Source organism: Bombina bombina, chromosome 6 (genome assembly GCF_027579735.1).
Source record: "Bombina bombina isolate aBomBom1 chromosome 6, aBomBom1.pri, whole genome shotgun sequence".
NCBI lineage: Eukaryota > Metazoa > Chordata > Amphibia > Anura > Bombinatoridae > Bombina > Bombina bombina.
The window spans coordinates 712,507,921-712,530,517 of NC_069504.1; positions in this window are offsets into that span (position 1 = coordinate 712,507,921).

Genomic DNA, 22,597 nt, shown 5'->3' on the forward strand with positions numbered 1-22,597 from the left:
TAATTTTCCTTATAACAAAGAGGTTATTTCATAGCTATAACAAGCTTCCATTGGTCTTTTTACAGATTACTATAATGGTTTCAAATACTACATGTTCAGACTTTATTATTATGCCAAGATTCATGATGTGCTGAGTTTGTCCGTCTTATCTTTCCTTTTGGTATGTACTCTTGCTCATTTTGTAGAGGTGGCCTTCCTCCCATGTCAACAAGTTGCTTGATAACCTATGAGGTTTCTGCAATTGCAATCACATTATTAGAAGTCTTCTACTGTTTCTCCTTCAGAACCTGTGAGGATTCTGTAATCTATAACTTGATAGTAAACCATAAACTACACCTAAGTGTGATTGGGCTGAGCCTTGCAATCATATAACAAAGATTGCTTTTCTCTTTCTTATACTAGTAGGGAGAGATTTCATGCTGTATTTAGTTATATGCCTTGTCAAACAAGGATGTATCTCTAATTAGACTCAATCACTTAATTTGTGCAGTTCAGAATTTCTACAAGAATCAATCTGTGCCCCTAAGCAATATTAAAGCATTTATAGAATTGTCTATGCTTTTATAAGTGTCAAATCCCTACATCTACACACCAAATTGAACACCATATTTAGCTGTATTGATAGAACACATGGGTAAGCACTCTTGTCTGTATCAATAGAGAAAGGCAGGAGTGTAGAGTGTTATGGCAGCTAAATACTTCACAAGAGAAAATATGCTCTACATATAAGTATTCCAAGGCAGCACGCTGTACCAGGGAGAGTTCTGCAAAATATTTTAAATATTAAGACACAACTAAATAGTGTATGAAGGAGCCAGGTAAAAGGCACTGGAAGGTCACACCTTGACCTCCTAAGCTTTGTTTTTGACCTGTCCTTTAGTTTTTTTTATTTATTTAAACAATATAACTGGTGGAACTCCTACCAGGCCAGTTTTAGATTGAACTGTATATCTAAAATACAATTATGCAGGTATCTTACTTTAGGACCATATCTCCATGAAACCCCACAGATTTAGAATGTTTAGGCCTTGGCTGAAACAACCCAAGGGTTCAACAATCTGTGTTCAGTTCTGTAGTTTGTCAAAATAGTTGATTTACTGCGTTTGATAAAAAAAATATATACTTACACCAAACTAAACAAGATATGCTAGAACAGTGCAGCATTGCGTTTTTTGGACAAACTGACCTTCATAGTGTGCACAGAATAATTAAATACAGTAAAATTAGCTTATCTATAAAAATCCCTTCCTGTTTAGTAACTAGATCTGCCATTGTGATGATACAGGATGTGTTGTGTCTTAAAAACTTTGGAATATATATTTTTCTTCTTTTGACTAATTTTTTATTTTAAATGTACATAGAATATGATATACATTTAATTCCTAACATTAGCAGTTCACATCTAAGAATCTCATACAGATGTGAATTATATTTTATTATAAATTTGACTTTTCTGATCACCATCTCCACTGCAGTCTTTACTCATCCTTTATCTCCAAAGGGAATAGAATAGGACACTAATATGGAACATGTAGCATAGGCTAAAAAACAGAATTTATGTTTACCTGATAAATTTCTTTCTCCAACGGTGTGTCCGGTCCACGGCGTCATCCTTACTTGTGGGATATTCTCTTCCCCAACAGGAAATGGCAAAGAGCCCAGCAAAGCTGGTCACATGATCCCTCCTAGGCTCCGCCTACCCCAGTCATTCGACCGACGTTAAGGAGGAATATTTGCATAGGAGAAACCATATGGTACCGTGGTGACTGTAGTTAAAGAAAATAAATTATCAGACCTGATTAAAAAACCAGGGCGGGCCGTGGACCGGACACACCGTTGGAGAAAGAAATTTATCAGGTAAACATAAATTCTGTTTTCTCCAACATAGGTGTGTCCGGTCCACGGCGTCATCCTTACTTGTGGGAACCAATACCAAAGCTTTAGGACACGGATGAAGGGAGGGAGCAAATCAGGTCACCTAAATGGAAGGCACCACGGCTTGCAAAACCTTTCTCCCAAAAATAGCCTCAGAAGAAGCAAAAGTATCAAACTTGTAAAATTTGGTAAAAGTGTGCAGTGAAGACCAAGTCGCTGCCCTACATATCTGATCAACAGAAGCCTCGTTCTTGAAGGCCCATGTGGAAGCCACAGCCCTAGTGGAATGAGCTGTGATTCTTTCGGGAGGCTGCCGTCCGGCAGTCTCGTAAGCCAATCTGATGATGCTTTTAATCCAAAAAGAGAGAGAGGTAGAAGTTGCTTTTTGACCTCTCCTTTTACCTGAATAAACAACAAACAAGGAAGATGTTTGTCTAAAATCCTTTGTAGCATCTAAATAGAATTTTAGAGCGCGAACAACATCCAAATTGTGCAACAAACGTTCCTTCTTTGAAACTGGTTTCGGACACAGAGAAGGTACGATAATCTCCTGGTTAATGTTTTTGTTAGAAACAACTTTTGGAAGAAAACCAGGTTTAGTACGTAAAACCACCTTATCTGCATGGAACACCAGATAAGGAGGAGAACACTGCAGAGCAGATAATTCTGAGACTCTTCTAGCAGAAGAAATCGCAACTAAAAACAAAACTTTCCAAGATAATAACTTAATATCAACGGAATGTAAGGGTTCAAACGGAACCCCCTGAAGAACTGAAAGAACTAAATTGAGACTCCAAGGAGGAGTCAAAGGTTTGTAAACAGGCTTGATTCTAACCAGAGCCTGAACAAAGGCTTGAACATCTGGCACAGCTGCCAGCTTTTTGTGAAGTAATACCGACAAGGCAGAAATCTGTCCCTTCAGGGAACTAGCAGATAATCCTTTTTCCAATCCTTCTTGAAGGAAGGATAGAATCCTAGGAATCTTAACCTTGTCCCAAGGGAATCCTTTAGATTCACACCAACAGATATATTTTTTCCAAATTTTGTGGTAAATCTTTCTAGTTACAGGCTTTCTGGCCTGAACAAGAGTATCGATAACAGAATCTGAGAATCCTCGCTTCGATAAAATCAAGCGTTCAATCTCCAAGCAGTCAGCTGGAGTGAAACCAGATTCGGATGTTCGAACGGACCCTGAACAAGAAGGTCTCGTCTCAAAGGTAGCTTCCAAGGTGGAGCCGATGACATATTCACCAGATCTGCATACCAAGTCCTGCGTGGCCACGCAGGAGCTATCAAGATCACCGACGCCCTCTCCTGATTGATCCTGGCTACCAGCCTGGGGATGAGAGGAAATGGCGGGAACACATAAGCTAGTTTGAAGGTCCAAGGTGCTACTAGTGCATCTACTAGAGCCGCCTTGGGATCCCTGGATCTGGCCCCGTAGCAAGGAACTTTGAAGTTCTGACGAGAGGCCATCAGATCCATGTCTGGAATGCCCCACAGGTGAGTGACTTGGGCAAAGATTTCCGGATGGAGTTCCCACTCCCCCGGATGCAATGTCTGACGACTCAGAAAATCCGCTTCCCAATTTTCCACTCCTGGGATGTGGATAGCAGACAGGTGGCAGGAGTGAGACTCCGCCCATAGAATGATTTTGTTCACTTCTTCCATCGCTAGGGAACTCCTTGTTCCCCCCTGATGGTTGATGTACGCAACAGTTGTCATGTTGTCTGATTGAAACCGTATGAACTTGGTCCTCGCTAACCGAGGCCAGGCCTTGAGAGCATTGAATATCGCTCTCAGTTCCAGAATATTTATCGGTAGAAGAGATTCTTCCCGAGACCAAAGACCCTGAGCTTTCAGGGATCCCCAGACCGCGCCCCAGCCCATCAGACTGGCGTCGGTCGTGACAATGACCCACTCTGGTCTGCGGAACGTCATCCCTTGAGACAGATTGTCCAGGGACAGCCACCAACGGAGTGAGTCTCTGGTCCTCTGATTTACTTGTATCTTCGGAGACAAGTCTGTATAGTCCCCATTCCACTGACTGAGCATGCACAGTTGTAATGGTCTTAGATGAATGCGCGCAAAAGGAACTATGTCCATCGCCGCTACCATCAACCCGATCACTTCCATGCACTGAGCTATGGAAGGAAGAGGAACGGAATGAAGTATCCGACAAGAGTCTAGAAGTTTTGTTTTTCTGGCCTCTGTTAGAAAGATCCTCATTTCTAAAGAGTCTATAATTGTTCCCAAGAAGGGAACCCTTGTTGACGGGGATAGAGAACTCTTTTCCACGTTCACTTTCCAGCCGTGAGATCTGAGAAAGGCCAGGACAATGTCCGTGTGAGCCTTTGCTTGAGGAAGGGACGACGCTTGAATCAGAATGTCGTCCAGGTAAGGTACTACTGCAATGCCCCTTGGTCTTAGCACCGCTAGAAGGGAGCCTAGTACCTTTGTGAAAATCCTTGGAGCAGTGGCTAATCCGAAAGGAAGCGCCACGAACTGGTAATGTTTGTCCAGGAATGCAAACCTTAGGAACCGATGATGTTCCTTGTGGATAGGAATATGTAGATACGCATCCTTTAAATCCACCGTGGTCATGAATTGACCCTCCTGGATGGAAGGAAGAATAGTTCGAATGGTTTCCATCTTGAAAGATGGAACCTTGAGAAACTTGTTTAAGATCTTGAGATCTAAGATTGGTCTGAACGTTCCCTCTTTTTTGGGAACTATGAACAGATTGGAGTAGAACCCCATCCCTTGTTCTCTTAGTGGAACAGGATGAATCACTCCCATTTTTAACAGGTCTTCTACACAATGTAAGAACGCCTGTCTTTTTATGTGGTCTGAAGACAACTGAGACCTGTGGAACCTCCCCCTTGGGGGAAGTCCCTTGAATTCCAGAAGATAACCCTGGGAAACTATTTCTAGCGCCCAAGGATCCAGAACATCTCTTGCCCAAGCCTGAGCGAAGAGAGAGAGTCTGCCCCCCACCAGATCCGGTCCCGGATCGGGGGCCAATATTTCATGCTGTCTTGGTAGCAGTGGCAGGCTTCTTGGCCTGCTTTCCCTTGTTCCAGCCTTGCATTGGTCTCCAAGCTGGCTTGGCTTGAGAAGTATTACCCTCTTGCTTAGAGGACGTAGCACTTTGGGCTGGTCCGTTTTTACGAAAGGGACGAAAATTGGGTCTATTTTTCGCCTTGAAAGGCCGATCCTGAGGAAGGGCGTGGCCCTTACCCCCAGTGATATCCGAGATAATCTCTTTCAAGTCAGGGCCAAACAGCGTTTTCCCCTTGAAAGGAATGTTTAGTAGCTTGTTCTTGGAAGACGCGTCAGCCGACCAAGATTTCAACCAAAGCGCTCTGCGCGCCACAATAGCAAACCCAGAATTCTTAGCCGCTAACCTAGCCAATTGCAAAGTGGCGTCTAGGGTGAAAGAATTAGCCAATTTGAGAGCATTGATTCTGTCCATAATCTCCTCATAAGGAGGAGAATCACTATCGAGCGCCTTTATCAGTTCATCAAACCAGAAACATGCGGCTGTAGTGACAGGGACAATGCATGAAATTGGTTGTAGAAGGTAACCCTGCTGAACAAACATCTTTTTAAGCAAACCTTCTAATTTTTTATCCATAGGATCTTTGAAAGCACAACTATCCTCTATGGGTATAGTGGTGCGTTTGTTTAAAGTAGAAACCGCTCCCTCGACCTTGGGGACTGTCTGCCATAAGTCCTTTCTGGGGTCGACCATAGGAAACAATTTTTTCACAATCATCCAGAGTGGATAATACCTCCTTAAGCAGAATGCGGAGATGTTCCAACTTAAATTTAAATGCAATTACATCAGGTTCAGCCTGTTGAGAAATGTTCCCTGAATCAGTAATTTCTCCCTCAGACAAAACCTCCCTGGCCCCCTCAGATTGGGTTAGGGGCCCTTCAGAGATATTAATATCAGCGTCGTCATGCTCTTCAGTAAAACAGAGCAGCCACGCTTACGCTGACAAGGGTTTATTTTGGCTAAAATGTTTTTGACAGAATTATCCATTACAGCCGTTAATTGTTGCATAGTAAGCAGTATTGGCGCGCTAGATGTACTAGGGGCCTCCTGAGTGGGCAAGACTCGTGTAGACGAAGGAGGGAATGATGCAGTACCATGCTTACTCCCCTCACTTGAGGAATCATCTTGGGCATCATTGTCATTATCACATAAATCACATTTATTTAAATGAACAGGAATTCTGGCTTCCCCACATTCAGAACACAGTCTATCTGGTAGTTCAGACATGTTAAACAGGCATAAACTTGATAATAAAGTACAAAAAACGTTTTAAAATAAAACCGTTACTGTCACTTTAAATTTTAAACTGAACACACTTTATTACTGCAATTGCGAAAAAACATGAAGGAATTGTACAAAATTCACCAAATTTTCACCACAGTGTCTTAAAGCCTTAAAAGTATTGCACACCAAATTTGGAAGCTTTAACCCTTAAAATAACGGAACCGGAGCCGTTTTAACACTTTAACCCCTTTACAGTCCCTGGTATCTGCTTTGCTGAGACCCAACCAAGCCCAAAGGGGAATACGATACCAAATGACGCCTTCAGAAAGTCTTTTCTAAGTATCAGAGCTCCTCTCACATGCGACTGCATGCCATGCCTCTCAAAAACAAGTGCGCCACACCGGCGCGAAAATGAGACTCTGCTTATGCTTTGGGAAAGCCCCAGAGAAATAAGGTGTCTAATACAGTGCCTGCCGATATTATAATATCAATAAACCCAAATAAAATGATTCCTCAAAGCTAAATATGTTTTAAAACTGAATCGATTTAGCCCAGAAAAGTCTACAATCTTAATAAGCCCTTGTGAAGCCCTTATTTACCATCGTAATAAACATGGCTTACCGGATCCCATAGGGAAAAATGACAGCTTCCAGCATTACATCGTCTTGTTAGAATGTGTCATACCTCAAGCAGCAAGAGACTGCACACTGTTCCCCCAACTGAAGTTAATTGCTCTCAACAGTCCTGTGTGGAACAGCCATGGATTTTAGTTACGGTGCTAAAATCATTTTCCTCATACAAACAGAAATCTTCATCTCTTTTCTGTTTCTGAGTAAATAGTACATACCAGCACTATTTTAAAATAACAAACTCTTGATTGAATAATAAAAACTACAGTTAAACACTAAAAAAAACTCTAAGCCATCTCCGTGGAGATGTTGCCTGTACAACGGCAAAGAGAATGACTGGGGTAGGCGGAGCCTAGGAGGGATCATGTGACCAGCTTTGCTGGGCTCTTTGCCATTTCCTGTTGGGGAAGAGAATATCCCACAAGTAAGGATGACGCCGTGGACCGGACACACCTATGTTGGAGAAATTCCTGCTGTGTATTATTGCACTTTGCCATTTAGAGATTGACAGTACCTCCCACTTTTCTGCAAGCCTCAAAACCAACCATCATGTTTCACAAATTTGTTGATGATGTATTTGACTGTGCAGTAGTTTTCAACAAATCTTGAAACTGCACTGAAAATGGTTTATAGATTTGTATATTAAACACTAAGAATTAAGGGCTATTGAAGAAAACAAATGCAGATTTGAAATGAATATTTTGGCTTCATTATGAATCCATGTAAAGTTTCCTATTTGTGCACTGATGTTTGCTATAGACTCTTACAACAAAGTGCCTTTACACCTTAAGTTTATGTACTGCAGATTTTTATTTGCCTTGACTCAATGAATTATAATGTATGTACCTATTATTTTAGTATTGCTTGCATGTATGTATGTGTTTAACCTTAGTAAAGGGGTTAAAAATAAAGTTAAAGCTGGCTCCAGAGTTGCAATGCACTAGTGGGTCGTAGGAGCTGAGCACAATAAGGTGTGCAGCCACCAATTAGCAGCTAGCTACCAGAATTGCATTGTTGCTCTTTCAACAAAGGATACCAAAAGAAGAAAGTAAATTTGATAATAGATGTAAATTGCGAAGTCTCTTAAAATCACATGTTCTGTTGGAACCATGAAAGTTTATATAAATATATACATACACACACACACAGACAGATATACCTCACTTTACAGCGCTTCGCGGAGCTGAAGTTAAACTTCCAAGAATTTTGAAACAGTGCTGTAATCATTGTGAGAAAAGTGACTGGCACCATTTTGTTATGCTTAGTTCACTCTGTTTACAGCATTACAATGCGATCTGTGTCTCCGTGCTATAGTCTGGCAAATTTTACTACAGTAATTGTCACTATTTTACAGGTACAGTATTCATTGAACACTGTGCTATGCTAGTGTTAAACTAAACATAGCGCTATTGCACTCCTAATATAAGTTAGTTCAAACATGTGTTCAAGTCTTTAAACACAATGACAAGTGAAAAGAAAGCTAAAACCGTCTTGTTTCACTTTACAGTGGGTCCCTAACACACTGTATGAGCGGGGTATACCTGTGTGTGTATGTATGTGTATGTGTGTGTATATATATGTATGTGTATGTATATATATATATATATATATATATATATATATATATTTGTTTGGTCTGAGGAAGGGGTCTATGGATCCTGAAACGTCACTATGATAACAAAATAAATCTATTTTTATTTCACAAATCCAATGAGTGCAGTCCAGTGAGTTGACTACCTGGCAGTGAGAGTGCATGTGGGGTATAGAGAATATAAATATATATATATAAATATATATATATATATATATATATATATATATATATATACACACCTTGATTGTTTGTTTTTCAAAATTCTTGTTGCCAAGAGCATTAAAAGTCGAAGTGTCTAAAATGTTGTATTTACCCGACCATAATGCAGTATTTTGTTTGCATACATACAACTCACTTTGAATGTTTGTAGGTGTTGTTGATGAACATAATTATATTGGGTCCCTTTAAGGAACAGATACAGCTGTTCATAAGCAAACTGTGAATAATATGTTCTATGCCTTCCAGTGGACACTTTCCTTGCATCTTAAGCAATCGCAGTTGAGATTGATTCTGCTTCTAATCTATCAATGGATTTTAAATAGACTACTGTCTTTGTAACAAATTGAAATGCTTGTGAGCTGTCCTATTTACTAAAGAACATGAAAGTGCTGCTATACAGATTATGTATTTTTATAAAGCTTCATCAGAATCTGTTAAATCCTTCATAGCCATTTTAAAACCTTTTATGTAGTTTTACATTTTGCAGTTGTTTACATGTATTTTTGATATTTCTATGTAAGAGACAAAGTGGATGAATGGTATTGTATTAAGAAACGAACATCTGAATAAAATGTGATTTTATGTATATGGATACTTCCAACTTTTTTTTTTTTTTTAATGTAGTACAAATGTTAAAGGGTCATACAAGTACATAAATATTTTTTGAGTATTTTAAATTATTGCATCCCTGTAAAGGGTTAAACAAAACCTATATATATATATATATATACACAGTTTATTTACAACAAAGTAAATGTGATAATATAAATCAATTTAAGTCTCTTAAAATTGCCTGTTCTATCTGAATCATGAAAGTTGACTCATGCCCCTTTAAAAGGAAACTATTTTTTCTTTATTTTTCTAAAAAGGTTAAACCTGTATAAAAAGCTGTTAAACAGGAAATGCTTGTTTTAGAATTATAATATATTATAATTAACATGTTTAACAGCTGTTTCTTCCTATACATGATAGAAATATTTTGAATACCAAAAAAAGTAGGCAAAAAGTAAAAATACACATTTTTATTTAATTTTTAAAGTGATGATAAATCTGAAGGTTTAAAAAAACACTAGGATTTACCATCACTAAAAATAAAGTGAATTTTCTGTAATGAGTGATAAACTTACCCTGTCTGTACTACAGCCTCAGTAAGTGGTTCTGGCTACCCATGGCACAGCGCACCCTACCAATGAAGTGACGTTTCCACCGCTAAACAAATGCCGTGCTAGTATACAGAACACTGTCATATGACAAACACGGCTATTGGTTTAGAGGTGGAAACATCACCACATTGAGAAAAAACAAAATTTATGCTTATCTGATTTCTTTCTTTTGCGATGTACCGAGTCCACGAATTCATCCTTACTTGTGGGATATTATCCTTCCTAACAGGAAGTGGCAAAGAGAGCACCACAGCAGAGCTGTCTATATAGCTCCCCCCCTTAACTCCACCCCCCAGTCATTCGACCGAAGGCCAAGGAAGAAAAAGGAGAAACTATAAGGTGCAGAGGTGGCTGAAGTTTTCAATTAAAAATACTATCTGTCTTGAATGGACAGGGCGGGCCGTGGACTCGGTACATCGCAAAAGAAAGAAATATATCAGGTAAGCATGAATTCTGTTTTCTTTTGCCAGATGTACCGAGTCCACGGATTCATCCTTACTTGTGGGATACCAATACCAAAGCTTTAGGACACGGATGAAGAGAGGGACAAGAGAGGAGCTTGCAAAACCTTTCTAGCAAAAGTATCAAATTTGGAAAAGGTATGAAGCGAAGACCAAGTCGCAGCCTTACAAATCTGTTCAACAGAAGCATAATTTTTAAAAGCCCATGTGGAAGCCACCGCTCTAGTATAGTGAGCAGTAATTCTTTCAAGAGGCTGCTGTCCAGCAGTTTCATAAGCCAAACTGATGATGCTTTTTAGCCAAAAGGAAAGAGAGGTAGCCGTAGCCTTTTGACCCCTACGTTTTCCAGAAAAGACAACAAACAAAGAAGATGATTGACGAAAATCTTTGGTTGCCTGCAAATAGAACTTCAAAGCACGAACCACGTCCAAGTTGTGCAATAAACGTTCCTTCTTAGAAGAAGGATTAGGACACCGAGAAGGAACAACAATCTCCTTATTGATATTCCTGTTAGTAACAACCTTAAGGAGGAACCCAGGTTTGGTACGCAAAACTACCTTATCAGCATGGAAAACAAGATAAGGCGAGTCACATTGTAATGCAGATAATTTAGAAACCCTTCGAGCTGAAGAGATAGCAACTAAAAACAGAACTTTCCAAGATAGAAGCTTAATATCTATGGAATGCATGGGTTCAAACGGAAGCCCCTGAAGAACATTAAGAACTAAATTTAGACTCCATAGCGGAGCAACAGGTTTAAACACAGGCTTGATTCTAACTAAAGCCTGACAAAAAGCCCAAACATCTGGGACATCTGCCAGACGCTTGTGCAATAGAATAGACAAAGCAGATATCTGTCCTTTTAAGGAACTAGCTGACAATCCTTTCTCCAATCCTTCTTGAAGAAAGTATAAAATCCTAGGAATCCTGATCTTACTCCATGAGTAGCCTTTGGATTCGCACCAAAAAAGATATTTACGCCATATCTTATGATAGATCTTCCTGGTGACAGGCTTTCGAGCCTGAATCAAGGTATCTATGACCGACTCAGAGAAACCTTTCTTTGATAAAATCAAGCGTTCAATCTCCAAGCAGTCAGTTGCAGAGAAATTAGATTTGGATGCTTTGAACGGACCTTGAATCAGAAGGTCCTGTCGCAGTGGCAGAGTCCATGGTGGCAGAGATGACATGTCCACTAGGTCTGCATACCAAGTCCTGCGTGGCCACGCAGGTGCTATCAAAATCACCAAAGCTCTCTCCTGTTTGATTCTGGCAATCAGACGCGGAAGGAGAGGGAAAGGTGGAAACACATAAGCCAGGTTGAACGACCAGGGTACTGCTAGAGCATCTATCAGTACTGCCTGAGGATCCCATGACCTGGATTCGTAACAAGGAAGTTTGGCGTTCTGACGAGACGCCATCAGATTCAATTCTGGTGTGCCCCATAGCTGTACCAGTTGAGCAAACACCTCCGGATGGAGCTCCCACTCCCCCGGATGAAAAGTCTGACGACTTAGAAAATTCTCCACCCCTGGGATATAGATCGCTGATAGATGGCAAGAGTGAGCCTCTGCCCATCGGATTATCCTGGAAACTTCTATCATCACCAAGGAACTCCTTGTTCCCCCCCCCCCTGATGATTGATATAAGCTACAGTTGTGATGTTGTCCGACTGAAATCTGATGAATCTGGCCGAAGCCAGCTGAGGCCACACCTGAAGAGCATTGAATATCGCTCTTAATTCCAGAATATTTATCGACAGGAGGGCCTCCTCCTGAGTCCACAAACCCTGAGCTTTCAGGGAATTCCAGACTGCACCCCAGCCCTGCTACCATAAGTCCGATTACCTCCATACACTGAGCCACTGACGGCCGAGGAATGGAATGAAAAGCTCGGCAGGTGGTTAAAATCTTTGATTTCCTGACCTCCGTCAGAAAAATTTTCATGTCCACCGAATCTATCAGAGTTCCCAGGAATGGAACTCTTGTGAGAGGAATAAGAGAACTCTTTTTCATGTTCACCTTCCACCCATGAGATCTTAGAAAGGCCAACACTAAGTCCGTGTGAGACCTGGCTAGTTGGAAAGTCGACGCTTGAATTAGGATGTCTTCTAGATAAGGCGCCACTGCTATGCCCCGTGGCCTTAGAACCGCCAGAAGGGACCCTAGCACCTTTGTGAAGATTCTTGGCGCCGTGGCCAACCCAAAGGGAAGAGCCACAAACTGGTAATGCCTGTCCAGAAAGGCAAACCTGAGGAACTGGTGATGATCTCTGTGGATAGGAATGTGTAGATACGCATCCTTTAAATCCACGGTGGTCATATTTTGACCTTCCTGGATCATTGGTAAAAACATAATTTATGTAAGAACTTACCTGATAAATTCATTTCTTTCATATTAGCAAGAGTCCATGAGCTAGTGACGTATGGGATATACATTCCTACCAGGAGGGGCAAAGTTTCCCAAACCTCAAAATGCCTACAAATACACCCCTCACCACACCCACAAATCAGTTTAACGAATAGCCAAGAAGTGGGGTGATAAGAAAAAAGTGCGAAGCATAAATATAAGGAATTGGAATAATTGTGCTTTATACAAAAAAATCATAACCCCCACAAAAAAGGGTGGGCCTCATGGACTCTTGCTAATATGAAAGAAATGAATTTATCAGGTAAGTTCTTACATAAATTATGTTTTCTTTCATGTAATTAGCAAGAGTCCATGAGCTAGTGACGTATGGGATAATGACTACCCAAGATGTGGATCTTCCACGCAAGAGTCACTAGAGAGGGAGGGATAAAATAAAGACAGCCAATTCCGCTGAAAAAAATCCACACCCAAAAATAAAGTTTAAATCTCATAAAGAAAAAAACAGAAAATATAAGCAGAAGATTCAAACTGAAACAGCTGCCTGAAGTACTTTTCTACCAAAGACAGCTTCAGAAGAAGAAAACACATCAAAATGGTAGAATTTAGTAAAAGTATGCAAAGAAGACCAAGTTGCTGCTTTGCAAATCTGATCAACCGAAGCTTCATTCCTAAACGCCCAGGAAGTAGAAACTGACCTAGTAGAATGAGCTGTAATCCTTTGAGGCGGAGTTTTACCCGACTCGACATAAGCATGATGAATTAAAGATTTCAACCAAGATACCAAAGAAATGGCAGAGGCCTTCTGACCTTTCCTAGAACCGGAAAAGATAACAAATAGACTAGAAGTCTTTCGGAAATTCTTAGTAGCTTCAACATAATATTTCAAAGCTCTAACTACATCCAAAGAATGCAATGATTTCTCCTTAGAATTCTTAGGATTAGGACATAATGAAGGAACCACAATTTCTCTACTAATGTTGTTAGAATTCACAACCTTAGGTAAAAATTTAAAAGAAGTTCGCAACACCGCCTTATCCTGGTGAAAAAGCAGATAAGGAGACTCACAAGAAAGAGCAGATAATTCAGAAACTCTTCTGGCAGAAGAGATGGCCAAAAGTTTTTCCAAGAAAGTAATTTAATGTCCAATGAATGCATAGGTTCAAACGGAGGAGCTTGAAGAGCCCCCAGAACCAAATTCAAACTCCAAGGAGGAGAAATTTACTTAATGACAGGTTTTATACGAACCAAAGCTTGTACAAAACAATGAATATCAGGAAGATTAGCAATCTTTCTGTGAAAAAGAACAGAAAGAGCAGAGATTTGTCCTTTCAAGGAACTTGCAGACAAACCTTTATCCAAACCATCCTGAAGAAACTGCAAAATTCTCGGAATTCTAAAAGAATGCCAGGAAAAATGATGAGAAAGACACCAAGAAATATAAGTCTTCCAGACTCTATAATATATCTCCCTAGATACAGATTTACGAGCCTGTAACATAGTATTAATCACAGAGTCAGAGAAACCTCTTTGATTAAGAATCAAGCGTTCAATCTCCATACCTTTAAATTTAAGGATTTGAGATCCTGATGGAAAAAAGGACCTTGCGACAGAAGGTCTGGTCTTAACGGAAGAGTCCACGGTTGGCAAGAGGCCATCCGGACAAGATCCGCATACCAAAACCTGTGAGGCCTTGCTGGAGCTACAAGCAGAACAAACGAGCATTCCTTCAGAATCTTGGAGATTACTCTTGGAAGAAGAACTAGAGGCGGAAAGATATAGGCAGGATGATACTTCCAAGGAAGTGACAATGCATCCACTGCTTCCGCTTGAGGATCCCTGGATCTGGACAGATACCTGGGAAGTTTCTTGTTTAGATGAGAGGCCATCAGATCTATTTCTGGAAGTCCCCACATTTGAACAATCTGAAGAAATATCTCTGGGTGAAGAGACCATTCGCTCGGATGTAACGTTTGGCGACTGAGATAATCCGCTTCCCAATTGTCTATACCTGGGATATGAACCGCAGAAACTAGACAGGAGCTGGATTCCGCCCATACCAGAATTTGAGATACTTCTTTCATAGCCAGAGGACTGTGAGTCCCTCCTTGATGATTGATGTATGCCACAGTTGTGACATTGTCTGTCTGAAAACAAATGAACGATTCTCTCTTTAGAAGAGGCCAAGACTGAAGAGCTCTGAAAATTGCACGGAGTTCCAAAATATTGATCTGTAATCTCACCTCCTGAGATTCCCAAACCCCTTGTGCTGTCAGAGACCCCCACACAGCTCCCCAACCTGTAAGACTTGCATCTGTTGAAATTACAGTCCAGGTCGGAAGAACAAAAGAAGCCCCCTGAACTAAACGATGGTGATCTGTCCACCACGTCAGAGAGTGTCGTACAATTGGTTTTAAAGATATTAATTGAGATATCTTTGTGTAATCCCTGCACCACTGGTTCAGCATACAGAGCTGAAGAGGTCGCATGTGAAAACGAGCAAAGGGGATCGCGTCCGATGCAGCAGTCATAAGACCTAGAATTTCCATGCATAAGGCTACCGAAGGGAATGATTGTGACTGAAGGTTTCGACAAGCCAATATCAATTTTAGACGTCTCTTGTCTGTCAAAGATAGAGTCATGGACACTGAATCTATCTGGAAACCTAAAAAGGTTACCCTTGTCTGAGGAATCAATGAACTTTTTGGTAAATTGATCCTCCAACCATGATCTTGAAGAAACAACACAAGTCGATTCGTATGAGATTCTGCTAAATGTGAAGACTGAGCAAGTACCAAGATATCGTCCAAATAAGGAAATACCACAATACCCTGTTCTCTGATTACAGACAGAAGGGCACCGAGAACCTTTTGTAAAAATTCTTGGAGCTGTTGCTAGGCCAAACGGCAGAGCCACAAACTGGTAATGCTTGTCTAGGAAAGAGAATCTCAGAAACTGATAGTGATCTGGATGAATCGGAATATGCAGATATGCATCCTGTAAATCTATTATAGACATATAATGCCCTTGCTGAACAAAAGGCAGGATAGTCCTTACAGTTACCATTTTGAATGTTGGTATCCTTACATAACGATTCAATATTTTTAGATCCAGAACTGGTCTGAAGGAATCCCCATCAACCTTAGGGATTTTGTCCCAAAACTCTATTCTGTCAGCTGGCACAGGATATAATTGCTTAAAACGTTTAGGAGGAGTAAATGAATTACCCAAATTATTCAATTCCCTGGAAATTACTTCAGAAATAGCACCAGGGACAGGAGAAACTTCTGGAATAACTACAGGAGATTTAAAAACCTTATCTAAACGTTTAGATTTAGTATCAAGAGGACCAGAATCCTCAATTTCTAATGCAATTAGGACTTCTTTAAGTAAAGAACGAATAAATTCCATTTTAAATAAATATGAAGATTTATCAGCATCAACCTCTGAGACAGAATCCTCTGAACCAGAAGAACCATTATCAGAATGATGATGTTCATTTAAAAATTCATCTGAAAAATGAGAAGTTTTAAAAGACTTTTTACGTTTACTAGAAGGAGGAATAACAGACATAGCCTTCTTAATGGATTTAGAAACAAAATCTCTTATGTTATCAGGGACACTCTGAGCATTAGATGTTGACGGAACAGCAACAGGTAATGTAACAGTACTAAAGGAAATATTATCTGCATTAACAAGTTTGTCATGACAATCAGTACAAACAATAGCTGGAGGAACAGATACCATAATTTTATAGCAGATACACTTAGCTTTGGTAGCTCCAGCACCAGGCAGCGATTTTCCAGAAGTATCTTCTGACTCAGTTGCAACGTGGGACATCTTGCAATATGTAATAGAAAAAACAACATATAAAGCAAAATTGATCAAATTCCTTAAATGACAGTTTCAGGAATGGGAAAAAATGCCAGTGAACAAGCTTCTAGCAACCAGAAGCAATAAATAATGAGACTTAAATAATGTGGAGACAATAGTGACACCCATATTTTTTTAACGCCAAAAAAAAGACGCCCACATTATTTGGCGCCAAAAATGACGCCACATCCGGAACGCCGACAGTTTTGGGGAAAAAAAACGTCAAAAAATGACGCAACTTCCGGCGACACGTATGACGCCGGAAACGGAAAAAAAATTTTTTTGCACCAAAAAAGTCCGTGCCAAGAATGACGCAATAAAATGAAGCATTTTCAGCCCCCGCGAGCCTAACAGCCCACAGGGAAAAAGTCAAATTTTAAGGTAAGAAAAAATGATTTATTCATATGCGTTATCCCAAATATGAAACTGACTGTCTGAAATAAGGAACGTTGAACATCCTGAGTCAAGGCAAATAAATGTTTGAATACATATATTTAGAACTTTATAAAAAAGTGCCCAACCATAGCTTAGAGTGTCACAGAAAATAAGACTTACTTACCCCAGGACACTCATCTACATGTTGTAGAAAGCCAAACCAGTACTGAAACGAAAATCAGTAGAGGTAATGGTATATATATAAGAGTATATCGTCGATCTGAAAAGGGAGGTAAGAGATGAATCTCTACGACCGATAACAGAGAACCTATGAAATAGACCCCGTAGAAGGAGATCATTGAATTCAAATAGGCAATACTCTCCTCACATCCCTCTGACATTCACTGCACGCTGAGAGGAAAACCGGGCTCCAACCTGCTGCGGAGCGCATATCAACGTAGAATCTAGCACAAACTTACTTCACCACCTCCATAGGAGGCAAAGTTTGTAAAACTGATTTGTGGGTGTGGTGAGGAGTGTATTTGTAGGCATTTTGAGGTTTGGGAAACTTTGCCCCTCCTGGTAGGAATGTATATCCCATACGTCACTAGCTCATGGACTCTTGCTAATTACATGAAAGAAATAGTCCGAATGGTCTCCATCTTGAAGGATGGAATTCTTAAGAATTGGTTTAGGATCTAGAATTGGTCTGAAGGTTCCCTCTTTTTTGGGAACCACAAACAGATTGGAGTAAAAACCTTGTCCCTGTTCTGCTTTCGGAACTGGGCAGATCACTCCCATGGTAAAAAGGTCTTCTACACAGCGTAAGAACGCCTCTCTTTTTGTCTGGTTTACAGACAATTGAGAAAGATGGAATCTCCCCCTTGGAGGAGAATCTTTGAAATCTAGAAGATACCCCTGGGTTACAATTTCTACGGCCCAGGAGTCCTGAAGGTCTCTTGCCCAGGCCTGAGCAAAGAGAGAGAATGTTCCCCTTACTAGATCCGATCCCGGATCGGGGGCTACCCCTTCATGCTGTCTTAGTTTCAGCAGCAGGCTTTTTGGCCTGGTTAGGTCTCCAGGTTGGCTTTGATTGAGCAAAGTTCCCCTCTTGCTTTGCAGCAGGGGAAGAGGAAGTGGGACCACCCTTGAAGTTTCGAAAGGAACGAAAATTATTTTGTTTGGTCCTTTTCTTATTTGACTTATCTTGGGGGAGGGCATGACCCTTCCCCCCAGTGATGTCTGAAATGATCTCTTTCAGTGCAGGCCTGAATAGGGTCTTACCTTTTGAAAGGGATAGTCAAAAGCTTAGATTTTTATGACACATCAGCCGACCAGGACTTAAGCCATAACGCTCTACGCGCTAAAATGGCAAAACCTGAATTCTTTGCCGCTAACTTAGCGAGATAAAAAGCGGCGTCTGTAATAAAAGAATTAGCTAGCTTAAGAGCCTCAATTCTGTCCAGAATATCATCTAGTGGGGTCTCCACCTGAAGAGCCTCAAACCAGAAGGCAGCTGCAGTGGTTACAGGAACAATGCACGCTATAAGGTTGAAGAAGAAAACCTTGATGAACAAAAATTTTCTTTAGGAGACCCTCTAATTATTTATCCATAGGATCAATGAAAGCACAACTGTCTTCAATAGGTATAGTTGTACGCTTAGCCAGAGTAGAAATAGCTCCCTCCCCCTTAGGGACCGTCTGCCATGAGTCCCTCATGGTGTCAGATATGGGAAACATTTTCTTAAAAACAGGAGGGGGAGCGAACGGAATACCTGGTCTATCCCACTCCTTAGTAACAATGTCAGAAATCCTTTTAGGGACCGGATAAACATCAGTGTAAACAGGAACCTCTGAATATTTGTCCATTTTACACAATTTCTCTGGAACTACAATGGGGTCACAATCATCCAGAGTCGCTAAAACCTCCCTGAGCAATAAACGGAGGTGTTCTAGCTTAAATTTAAATGCCGTCATATCTAAATCTGTCTGAGGGAACATCCTTCCTGAATCAGAAATCTCTCCCTCAGATAGCAAATCCCTCATCCCTATCTCAGAACATTGTGAGGGAATTTCGGATACGGCTAAAGCGTCAGAAGTCTCAGCATTTGTTCTTAACCCAGAGCTACTGCGCTTCCCTTGCAACCCTGGCAGTTTAGATAAAACCTCTGTGAGGGTAGTAGTCATAACTGAGGCCATATCTTGCAAGGTGAAAGAATTAGACGCACTAGAAGTACTTGGCGTCGCTTGTGCGGGCGTTACTGGTTGTGACACTTGAGGAGAACTAGATGGCAAAACCTGATTTCCTTCTGTCTGAGAATCATCCAGTGCCAAACTCTTATAAATCAAAATATGCTGTTTGCAATTTATAGACATATCAGTACAAGTGGGACACATTCTAAGAGGGGGTTCCACAATGTCTTCTAAACAAATTGAGCAATGAGTTTCCTCAATGTCAGACATGTTGAACAGGCTAGTAATGAGACAAGCAAGCTTGGTAAAAACTTTATTTAATAAAAAAAAATACAATTTTCAAAAATGGTACTGTGAGAAAAAAAGGCATACACAAACTGCTTAAAATTGCTTCAAATTTTCTGAAATTTTTACAGTATACCCACTAAGCTTTAGTAAGATTGCACCACAAGTAATTAAGCAATAAACCCCCAAATGAGAAAACCGGATTGACAAATGTCAAAAACCGGAAAAAAAAAAATCTGTAAGCACCTTGCCACAGCTCTGCTGTGGCCCTACCTGCCCTTAGGGAACGATAATGTGGGGATAAAGCTTCGATTAGGCCCCAGAAGTATACCAGAACCTCTGGAGATGTTGCTTGCTGCTTGTCTGCATAAACTAAATGCGCAACTGAGGTGCGAAAATAGGCCCCGCCCATCCCACTCGATGTTGCTGGGGCCTACACAGAATCTACCAAACCTTTTTTGTAAGCCATATGGGTTATAAAACCCCTAAATAAGCCAACTGTACCCTCAAAAAGATGTCCCATCAGAATAAAAAAAAACAGTACTCCCAGAACACACAAACGTTTGCCTACTATATCATATACAAACTGAGTGCCCATAAGATTAGCCCTTTATGCAAGCTAGTAATGCCCCTTATGAAACTAGGATTACTGCTTACCCTTCCCCTAATGGGGAAACTGTCAGCCTTTCTGAGTTAACACAGTCTCTGAAGAAAAAAAATGACTTAACATACCTCATTGCTGTATAGCAAGAAACCGTTCCTCACACTGAAGTTTTCCTGTACTCCTTCTGTGGGAACAGCAGTGGACCTTAGTTACAAATGCTAAGATCATCATCCTCCAGGCAGAAATCTTCATCTATGTTCTGCCTGAGAGTAAATAGTACAACACCGGTACCATTTAAAAATAACAAACTCTTAATTGAAGATAAAATAAAACTAACAGTTTAACACCTCTTTCACTTTACCCTTCCTACTTAGAGCCGGCAAAGAGAATGACTGGGGGGTGGAGTTAAGGGGGGAGCTATATAGACAGCTCTGCTGTGGTGTTCTCTTTGCCACTTCCTGTTAGGAAGGATAATATCCCACAAGTAAGGATGAATCCGTGGACTCTGTACATCTTGCAAAAGAAATATTGCTATGCCGTAGGCGGCCTGAGCTTCTGACTTTAGCGAGGAGGCCACAGAAAGGGTGAGTTAAAAAAATAAAAATAAACTCATCACTAAAAGTCCAGTTTATTTTTAGTGATGGTAAATCCTAGCACTTTTTTAAATGGTTGAATTTACCATTCCTTTAATTATTCATAATTTTAATTTTTTGAGGAACTACATTTCGAGTTTAATGTCCCTTTAAATTGACTAAACTGGTGATTCATACTCTAAATAATGTAAATACATTTTTCTTTTCTGTTACATATGTGTGTTTCAAAATGTCACACTTAATGTGCAAACGTGACGTTTCTGAGAATTGTGCTCCACTTCAGACAAAATTGCATACAAACATTCAAGTTTAAATACCCCTAGAGTCCCTTCCATTAGAAACCAATTATCTGGTTGCTTAGCAACCCTGAAGGTGAACACCAATGTGATATCACAAGCATCTATTATATACATCAAGTACAGGGATCATATATTTTCAATGTTATATCATCAGTGATTCAGAGAATGTATATAAAAATGTGTGCATTTGTAAATATATAAAAAAAACACCCCAATGTGTACCATAAATACAAGGCTGCCTTTATTAACATGCTTCTGAAAGAATAAATTGTTAAATACAATCAACATTTACTAAAAATATATCTATACAACGTTTATATTTTAAAAGCAAATTCACAATCTACTAAAAGTTACTTTTCCCCAGGATTGTTAAGGCACAAGTCCGATATAATTCAATTTGATATATAACAGCTAAAGGACAGATCACTTATTTTTTGAAATAAAGAACAAAAAAGAAAGCAAAGAAGCATAGAAAATGTAAAGGCACTGTATTGTTTATCTATTTTTGTTTTAAAGTTCTCATTACAGTGAGTCAGGACACCCCTATTTGTTCTACATCCATATTCTGACGTTTTATTTTTGTTTTGACAGAGAGGGCAATTTAAACAGGCTGCTGGTGATGTAAAATATTTATGTTTAAAAAGGATACCTAATCATATATATGGAAAAAAAACCTGTAGCAACTGTTAGTTTCTGAAAATGTGTTTCTAATTATATATATATATTTGTCTTTAAACTGTAGACACACTAGCTTCTGAATATTAAAAACTGAATGACTGTACAGGAAAGCAAGGCAAGTCCTTAAAAACAAAATAACAGTGGTGGGCAACTATCGGCCCTCTAGAGGTTATGGAATACATCTCCCATAATGCAGGAAAAGCATCATGGGAGATGTAGTGCATAACATCTGGAGGGCATTTGAATGCCCACCCCTGCAATAGCATATACCCTAAAAGTGGAGGAAAAAACAGCAAATATTGCCTAGCATGTTAAGGCCAATTATAGTAGAAAAATGAAATGGTATGTTCTAATTTGTCAGAGCATGCTCTTTTAGCACTAGCAAACCTGCAACTTCATGTTATCCCTGCAAAGGGATTCAAACATAAGAATATATTTTGAGAGCTGCAGAGAACTGCTGGTTCTGAGCTGAAAAGGCCTGTGACCCAATCAGCAGTGGCATCTGCTCAACCCAACTGTGTGACTGTCACTACTGACTGGCTTGTCAGCAGTTCTCTGCGGCTCCTGAGCTGTAATCTAATTGTGTTTAATTCCTTTGCAGGGTTAAACACATAGCATTGGAGAGCTCTAATCATGAACTTGAGCATGTTATTGTAACACTATATTGGCCTTTACATGTGCTAATATTCAATAGTTTACCTCCACTTTTAGAGTGCGTCCTGAAGTTTTACATTTCTTGCCTGTATGGTTTGTTCTCATTGACAGGTAAGCAATACATTCATCATCAAAATGCATGAAGCGCTACACACAGACCAGGTTAAGGATCTGCCTGCTTGAGAAGATTGTAACTTTTTTTTTTACTATAAAAGCTTTGCATTTTGTTTCCTTTTAATAAACATAATACAGGCGAGTGACGTACTTTCCTTTTTTCCCCTTGTTCCTTTAAAACTGAGATTATATAAATCGATGCAGCATTTGTGGACGAGTGGGACACCCCTGCTAAGAATATAAAGAAAAATTCCAGCTTGATTCCTGGTTACAGGAAAACAAATGAGATTACTTGTTTCTCAACAATTCTTGCTAATTAGGTGTAAATAGGGTTTCA